General features: G+C 37.3%; 1 long non-coding RNA gene across 2 annotated transcripts; it reads left to right on the top strand.

Annotated features, from left to right (window-relative positions):
- The first annotated feature begins 1,005 nt into the window (after positions 1 to 1,005).
- LOC113947276 lies at positions 1,006 to 7,642 on the top strand. Of its 2 annotated transcripts, XR_003527668.1 has the most exons (6): positions 1,051 to 1,104; positions 3,230 to 3,279; positions 3,409 to 3,482; positions 4,327 to 4,419; positions 7,327 to 7,464; positions 7,589 to 7,642. It is a non-coding gene; the product is annotated as an uncharacterized LOC113947276 (long non-coding RNA). The 2 variants fall into 2 exon arrangements; XR_003527669.1 differs by lacking the exons at positions 3,230 to 3,279; positions 3,409 to 3,482; positions 4,327 to 4,419 and having other exon boundaries at positions 1,006 to 1,104.
- The last annotated feature ends 1,225 nt before the right edge of the window (positions 7,643 to 8,867 follow it).

Below are 8,867 nucleotides of genomic sequence, written 5' to 3'. Positions count from 1 at the left end.
ACGATGCTTATGCAAATAAAAGCTCTACATGGACAACAGTGATTTTCTTTTTCTTGGCTTAAGACACAACACACAGAGGGGCTGAAAGCCATTGACTGCTGGTCATTACTAATTTAATAAGCAGCCCTCACAGTTCTTGCAGATACAAAGGAATCTGGCTTTACATGTGTAATATGCAGTGTGGAGAAAATACTCAGTGCTGTTCTCTTTGAAACTTAGAGGACAGCTATTAAAGTTTTATGGTTCAAATTAAAATTTAAGATTAAAATACAAGATCAAAAGAATCAATTTTTCTTCTCAATGCTATTAGGAATAAGCCTTTTGGAACAGAGGGGCTCAATGGCTTAAATGCCATGTCCTCCTCCTCCTCCAGAGAACCAGATTAGAACTAATCACAGCTTACTATAGGAACGTAACTTTCTGTATTTTTTTTTTTTTTCAAGAGAAGAACAAGCTTTTATTACTTTTTAATGTATTATGCTATTGTAGAGTCATGAAGTAGTAAGTACTGCTTGGAAACCAGGGTGACAGTTCTTGAAGAAGGAGTTTGTTTCATGAGCAGAAGGGAAATCTGCAGTTGTGATACAGTTCAAACGAGTTGGAGGATGCCAGAGGATTTGCTTCTTTGTCAAATCAAAGGGGAGCAAGGGGAGGCTCATGCAGTAGCTCGGTCTGATTAATAACTACCAGAGTGCCCATTTTTCTAAGGTTTCATGCCATTAATATGTCTCCCAGTGTCAAATCTGGTTGCCATTTCTCTTGTAAGACACTTTAATAATAAACTGTAAAATCAATGGCACACAGAAGCAACCTTATAAGGAGAAAGTGCCCTGCTATATCTTAACTTGAAACTCAAAGTCACAAATCTCCTTTCTGGCTTATGTATTACTTTGCTGAAACTTTACTCTGTAGCTCAGTTGTAAGAACCTGTTTTTGTTGTTCCTGAAGAGCTATTTGTCACTGGGAGGCACAGTGAAGTCATAACCAGTTCTGTGACATAGATCACAAAATAGGTGGCAGAGTGTTGCTTAATTTCATCATGGAACTACCACAGAACTTGTCACGATCGCTGGAAGTGCTGCTGCTGACTTCAGTAGAATTTGGGTAAGTCCTCATAGGCACAGCTCTCGTGGGAGCCTCTTGGAACAGTACAAGGTCTGACAGTGAGCATGGTGTTGGTTACAGGAACTTCAACAGCTGTGCCCTGTGCTGGGGAACAGACTCAAGCCAGAATGTGCTCAGGGGTTCTCTCAACCTTTAATAAGTAAATAAAACATAAATATATGCAAAATTTACCTTATTCCTGGAAGTTCACAAACACTAACTCATTAGTCAAGCAACACCTCACCAAGCTCTGCCATCTGGCAAATAGTTATTTACCCATTTCAATAAATGGATGAAATCTGTTAGTTTCATTTTTATGCAAAATGTGCATGTACCTCTTGTTTTCTCCCACGACTTTAGGCTGAACCATGACAGCTACAGTTCTAGGATATTTTTTAAAACTGCAGAAATTATGGCATTGATATCATGTAAAGGAAAACAGTTTTAACAGTACTGAGCAAGCAGAATTAAGTCTTTGTCTTGCATTTATAAATATTCAAATCCTAAAGCAATAGAAAATTATTTAAGCTCCTGTTCTTTCATTGAGGAGCTTAAGATGACTGGATGACCAGCATGAAATGCATCGTAGCATTAATTGAACAAATATAGAACTGGATTACTCTGAATCTGTAGAGAACTGCAGAATAAAGGACATTATCAAGGATTCAGTGGCAAATTCCCCTTACTGACAAGCATTTGTTATAACAGTGAAAGGAAAGCCCTGCATGAAAACCATAAGCTGCAAAATTCATTAAGAAAGATCCTTTCAAAATGAGGCCTGGGAGACCCTCTCTTATTGTGGAAGCCAAAGCATAGCCATCTGTGGTTACCAGTTTTTCAGACTTATGTATCATTGAAGCTAAATTGATGAAGAGCCTGACTATGCTAAAGTGGAGAGAGAGAGAGAGAAAAGGGTTTTTGTACAAGGAAAGGAAAAATGGACTGAGATCAATGAAAGAAGAGGAGATAAGAGAATAAATAGGAAAGAAAAAATATTGTTACCTCTATAGATGGGGAAAGGAAGGATTGACTAGAAGAAAAAGATCAATTTCTGAGGATAAGATCAATATATTTACACCTCCTATCTCATATAGGTTCTCTTTTTGTGTTTACAAGAGTAGGGATTGTCATTCCTTTCTATAGGAGGACAAATATCCAACATGTAGAAAATAAGGTGCCTCCTACCAGAACAGGCAGACAAGTGTAGCAGCTGTGACAGAAGGATTTCTCTCTATCATTGATCATGTGGTTCAAGTGCCATATGTAAAATAAACTCCAATGTCTGGTTTGCCATCCTTTCCCATGCAAGGAAATGCAGAGGAGCAGCAAACTTGATTGTTTTTCTAGGTGAAACTAATGACCACAGATTTAATCACAGGCAAGTAGGTGATAACAGAATCTGCTGTCCATTTGGCCTTTAGTCCCTTATAGCTGATGGGAACTATTTAGAATTCAGGTAAGCTCTGGTGAACTTCACCTCCTGAATTAACATATTGGTTAGTTTATAACCTAAATGTCAGCAGTTTTTTGTCAGATCATTGCTACATGACTTACATCACTAAAGGGATATTTTGGAATGATGACCCAACACTGGGTGCTGCCTCTCTGAGTTCGATGGAACTGTAATCACCTGCTTCAGTAGAGGGAAAATAGCATTTACATTTCTTTTCAATATGCCTTTTTCCAATATACTTTCCTTTGGCCTGGTAATAAGAGATGTCAAAATTCGACTGGGTAGGCTTTGGTTGCATGGTTTCTTTGATGAGAGTTAGATAATCCAACTGGAGGAGCCCAGAACCATTCTAAAGGGATGGGATGGGGTTGTCAGTTCCCAGACAGTCTCAGTAGCTCTTACTGAAGCTGTAGTGGAAGATGTTTTGCTTTATTATAATGTAGGACTTAATGTGTCTAATGAGGGCTGAAATTTCACCGCAGTACAGCTCTGGATATGGGAAAGAAAAGTGTCTATTTTTCCTTCCAGGGAAAACTTCCATTAAAATGATGGTTGGTCTATGAAAGACTATTTTACAGAGTACTTAAAGAACTGTTATATTCATTGTTAGCCTGAATGAATTTTGTTTACCCATTAAGTATTTGGATATAAATTTGAGTACTGTTCCTCTAGTTCCTGCAGCATGAGACCTTAGCCAGGAGGACCTTGACAGCTGCAGCACAGTGAGTCTAAAGGGTGGACTAGAAAATGAAGTGTGGTAGATGATTTCTGTGGCAGGATGAAGTGGATTTTGGAACTCAGAGAGAGAAGGGTAGAGGGCAGTATTTGGATTTTCTGCCTTTGTTTAATAGAATATGAGAGAAAGGAAAATAGGAATGACTGGGTAGTAACAAGGAGCATCTTCCTCGTTCAGGAGCTGATACAGGTGAGATGAAATGTGCCAGTGAGACATTTGTGGCTTTATTGGGGAATACCATGAACCATGGCAAGCACCATATAAAATCAATATGCAGGTGGACTAAAGAACAACCTCTCTGTAAGCTGAACAGTCTGAGAACTGAATAGTCATTAACACAGTCAGACTTCATAATACTCTTGGAATTGCTAACTTTATTTTAGTGGAAAATTAACCTACTTGATGTGGATGCAGTGGCTCATTCTTTTGATTTACACCTAACTATTCCCACAATAATAAAACATTAATACTCTGAAACTTTCATTTGGAAAATATTCAGTGTAATAAACTATGCATTAAGGTATCTGCTTGCTTTTTTATTCTCTAGTTCTTTGGAGTTTTCATTTCACTTATGCCAGTTTTTCATTTTGTTTTTGAAATTAACTCTCCAGCAATCCATTTCTCTTATATTCTTTCTTTCTAAGGCAACAAAATCTTAAATTGCTGACAAAGTATATCCAGTGAAGTAGCCAGTAGTTAATATATTTAAACCCCAAATCCCTAGAAAAGCTTTTACTGAGAAGGAGAAGACCTTAAATGTGGTTTGTTTTTTGAGGTTTTGCATTGGGGTTTTTGTTGTCATGGGGTTTTTTGGGATTCGTACAATATGCCTTTACTTTTACTGAATGCACTATTGAAAGGTACAAAGATAATTTAAAACAAGCTTTTACAGATGTTCACTAGAACTTTTGTAACAGTTGAATGACAATTCAACATCTTATGTTGATAAGGTTTTCAACTAGAACTGAAAGTTCTCATTTTCTGTTCATACATCAAGAAGACTTCTTTCACAATGTAAAATATATCCATGCAGAGACTTTGTAGGTAGAAAAATGACCAGAAGATCAATAATTGTTATGTGGGCTGGACTCAGCTGAAGTCCAAGAAAAGACAGAGGAGGGAAAATGTGAGTGAAAGGAATAAATTAACGGATGGTTGTGGCAAAGGGAGTGTTAAGCCAAGGTAGCACTGGCAGGAGCAGCCCATCCAAGAATAACTGTGCACGTGGCATGGCCACAATTCCCTATATCACCTTTGAACAGCTTGTTAGATGTGTTAGACCCGTAAAAGCATGATCTGCCTGAGCTGCTGCCCCAAAGGTATCTCGTTTAGGATGCCACAGTGGTGTGGCTGAGCTGTTCCTGCTGTTCCTGGCAGGCTCCTTGGGTCTGGCTGAGGTGCACTGCAAAGTATGTAAGTCATGAAAAAGGGTCTTGGTGAAAAAAAAGAACAAATCAAACAACTTCCAAGATGAGTGTTTAAATACCCATGAAATTCACCAATAGTCAACAAAATTTCTCTCCCTTATTCCATGGCATCAGTGCTGTTGGAAAATTACAGATGAAAAAAAATTATCTGAGAGTTGCATTTATTCTCAGAGATTCTTCAAATTGTTATTGGAGATTTGTGAATAATGAGGTTTATCAACTATTTTTACTATTCCATGTACATAGTTCTTTATTAGAAAACATAGGCTTCTGAAATTAAAAAAAAAAGTTTGAGTTGATTTTTAAGACCACTGAGCTACTACGGAAAACTTCAGCTCCAGAATCAGTGGTGTCCAAATCAATATTTTAATGGGTACTCATATTCCTGCTCACTGTTTGGAGATAGAGGGTCCCCAGCTTAGAGAAATCAGTCCAGATGCTTCTGCTCAGTTTGGTGGGATTCAGATTAGATCCACTGCAAAGCTGGTCGGGGGGCTGAAGCAGCAGTGAACCCTTCCCCAGGGGGGAAGTGTTGCCATACAGAATGTGCAGAACTCACCACAGAGCAGGGGCACAGTCCATGTCTGTGAGAGAATCTCTACGGAGAGCTAAAAAGAACATTAGGTTTTACATTTTCAACCAAGGAAGTTACTTGGAGTGCATTTGATTAAACAGAATATTTCATTTACTGTTTTAATAATAAATCATACACACTGAATAAATGTAATATTTGTAATACCATTAAAATGTAATTTCTTTTGTACTGTGAGTGAATTACATGATAGGTGTAACATACTTTTTCTTTGTTCTTGGTAGAGTTTTAGCATGTAATTATTTTCCAATTATCTGTTTCTTGAGCATTTTAATCCTTTTTGGAGGAGTTTCATTTCAGTGGGAGCAAGGGCTTTAAATGCCACCAAAGGTGTGGGCTTAGTCCTAAAATTCTTACCAGTCATTGTTTTTCAGTGGTAAATAACTCCAAAATGTATGGCCCCTAAATACATCAACTGGTTGTTTTCAGTTGTTGTAAATTCAAGATGATACAATACAGCCTCCTGTTAATTTTCTTTTCATCAAACCACTGGTGCCAGTTTATGTCTGCTGAGGCCGTGACCTCATGATCCTACTCTGGATTGTGTTCTGATTTTTAGGAATGGTCAAGGTGTTATGTATTTCAAAAAGACTTAAACCTTGTATTGTACTTGGCAGTACAACACTGTTTTCCTGCTGGAGGTAGGATGATAATTTGAAATGAGTTGATGCTATTTCCTCACAACTCAGAATTTGGTAGCAATGAGGTTGCTGATAAAGCTGATTAATTAATATATTACTTTGTAAGCTTTATTTGTTTAATTCTGGGATGAGAGAAGAAGGAGCTGCCTCCCACATAATAGCCATCTTTTACATACCTCTCTATTTTAATTTTATTTCTAATACTCTTTATGTTTGTAAAGCTTATGTCCTCCTTTTTATATCCTGATGCTTGTAGTCTGTTTGAGAAGATATAGAAAAGTACCAGCTACATATTTTTGTGTTTTTCAATATGTTTATCACACATGACCATGAAATTAGCAGATTACATTTTTTTATTAAAGTAAAATAGGCTCTTGCAAATTCTTTGTAAAAGTGAAACAGAATTTTATGCAGCTGTGATTTGTAACGTTATGAAAATTATACATTTATAAACTAATAGAAGTCATGTATTCACAGTAGGAATGGTAAGTTACAGAACAAGGACAGTTGCAGAGAAAAGAACTATATGGAAATAGTGATAGTATTTGTAAACATATCAAAGCAACTTAGGAAAGAATGAAGCTTCTTCATCTCTAGATAAACTTTAAAACTGTCATGCTTTTTGACTTTTTTAGCACTTATTGTCTTGTTCAGATCTGTAATTGTAAAATCTCTGTGTTTGCTTTATTGTTATGGTCATTTATGTTTTCATTCTAATACAAGAAAAAAGATCTGTCTAGAAGCAAGTCACTGTTTTCCAATAAGTACTTAACAAGCAGTTAAATATTATTTTATAAATTTTTCAGTGGATATTAAAGTGCAATTATTAACCAAAATAAGGAAAGAGTAGCTACTTCTTTCTTTATTTGTTGTTTCTTTAGAAACACTGTGGAGAATATTTCCCCAGTGTTCAAGGGCAGTCATTACTAGAATAAACAGGGATCCTTTATTCTGTCAAATGACAAATGGAAACATTTTATGGAATTGACACTGTCACCACAACAACGTTGCTTAAATAATTAGTTGTCCTTACTCAGATATGGGATCATTGACTTGGTGGATATCAAACTGACAAGTCATCCTGTTAAATTTCAGTTTGTTAGTTCCTATTAACAATTACTTTTATCATTCTCTCACAGTATTTTGATATATGCATTTGGTGTTTCTGATATCAGTTAAGCAATTGGAATTTTTTTTCATTATTTCTGATTTCTTTGTGCTTTAATTCACATATTTAAGTTTACCTCAGTACTTACCACGTATTTATAAACACCACTGTTCCTGATTTTTATTTTTTTCAGAGGATCTCATTGCATTCCACAGGCAACAAAAAGCAGACTCTGTTGAAAAGCTGTTACTTATTTGTTTCTCAGAACACACCGAGTGCAGACAGTTTAAACCCCGGAGAGATGTTGAGCCAAGCGGGTTTTTGGAGACTGTGTGACCTGATGTGTGTTCAGACCCAGCGAAGGCTTCTTGTTAGAGGCTGGTGTCTTCCTCAGAAAGCAAAGGTACGATGGCCTGGGGGTGGGGGAAGGTCATATAGATCATGTTTTATGCATCCAGAGACCTTAAAGCACCTTTAGATTTGTCTGAGGTATTTGTGTATAGAGGGATCAACTTTGCTGGTCTTAGGCCTGAAAGAGGATGAAGCTAAAGAGGATGCAGAAGCAAATGACTTCCCATTCAATGTTATTTTTTTTTTTTAAATTGAGTTAATATCTAAAAATAAAAAATAGAAAAGTAGCTTCTCCTTGCTGTTCTACCTATTGTGTCTTCACAAACGTGGGTGATGAGCTGTGAGGACAAATTTCCCCGAAAAGCTGCTGTTCTTTTGTACATTCAGTTTACTTCTTTTGCATTTGTCTCTGTGATCCTCTGCCAGTCATTCAGTCCTGGGAACAAATCTGGCTGCTCAGACTAACCATTTTTCTGGATGTTCCTGGTATTCAGCTGCCAGTCAGATGCATGCAGATGCAAATTGGTTAGATCCACAAGTACTTTGATTTGCCTCTAGACCCATCTCTAGCCTGTGAAGTCTCAGGAAGGATTTTTGTAGGTGGAATTTTGGCTTTCTTAAAAGGACCCTGAACCTTCAAAACACCTCCACTTAATGGTTGGTTGGGTCAGTTTGTTTATGCTTGCTTTGTAGATGATGAAAATCCTACAAGCCTAAAGCTCAGCCTGAAAAAATATTGCTGAGGCTAAAAATACTTGAATATAATGTAACAGATAAAGCTCTGAACAAACAGATTTTATTTGACAGTCTTGAAATTTTTTTCAATGACCTCACAAAAGCATTAAATGGGAATGGCCAGGGGAACAGGCACTGAATCAATAGGCACCAGTAAGTTTGTGAAATCGATTTTTTGCTTTTCACATACACAAGAATTGATGCAGTCAATGCTGTGTAACTCCCATTAATTGCCCAGGGTGACAGAGGATTTATCAATTGCTTATTGACTTCTTTGATGCCATGGGGGGGAAATGGAAATAGCTGCAAAGTTAACTGTGTAATACAGAAGATACCCTTCCCCAGCTGAGGTATTAATATGAGCAGAGTAGATTCTCCAGAGCTTCACGGTTTTTCTGCACAATACATTTGCTATCAACGTTTCTGCAACCAAAAGCAGAAAAAATATTACTGCAGTCACAAGATTGCTAAAATGTATGTAGATAATATATATTCTATGTGTAAAATAGAACTAGCATGGTGAATGTTACAAAAGTATATCATAGAGGGTGGTGAGGCCCTGGCACAGGTTGCCCAGAGAGGCTGTGGATGCCCCATCAAGGCCAGGTTGGACAGGGCTTGGAGCAACCTGGGATAGTGGAAGGTGTCCCTGCCCACAACAGAGAGGTTGGAATGAGATGGTATTTATTGTCCCTTCCAACCCAAACCATTCTGTGATTC

The sequence above is a fragment of the Corapipo altera genome, unplaced genomic scaffold (genome assembly GCF_003945725.1).
Source record: "Corapipo altera isolate COAL_440 unplaced genomic scaffold, ASM394572v1 75, whole genome shotgun sequence".
NCBI classification, from domain to species: domain Eukaryota; kingdom Metazoa; phylum Chordata; class Aves; order Passeriformes; family Pipridae; genus Corapipo; species Corapipo altera.
Note: the sequence above shows the minus strand (reverse complement) of the source record. Positions and strands in the feature narration are given on the sequence as shown.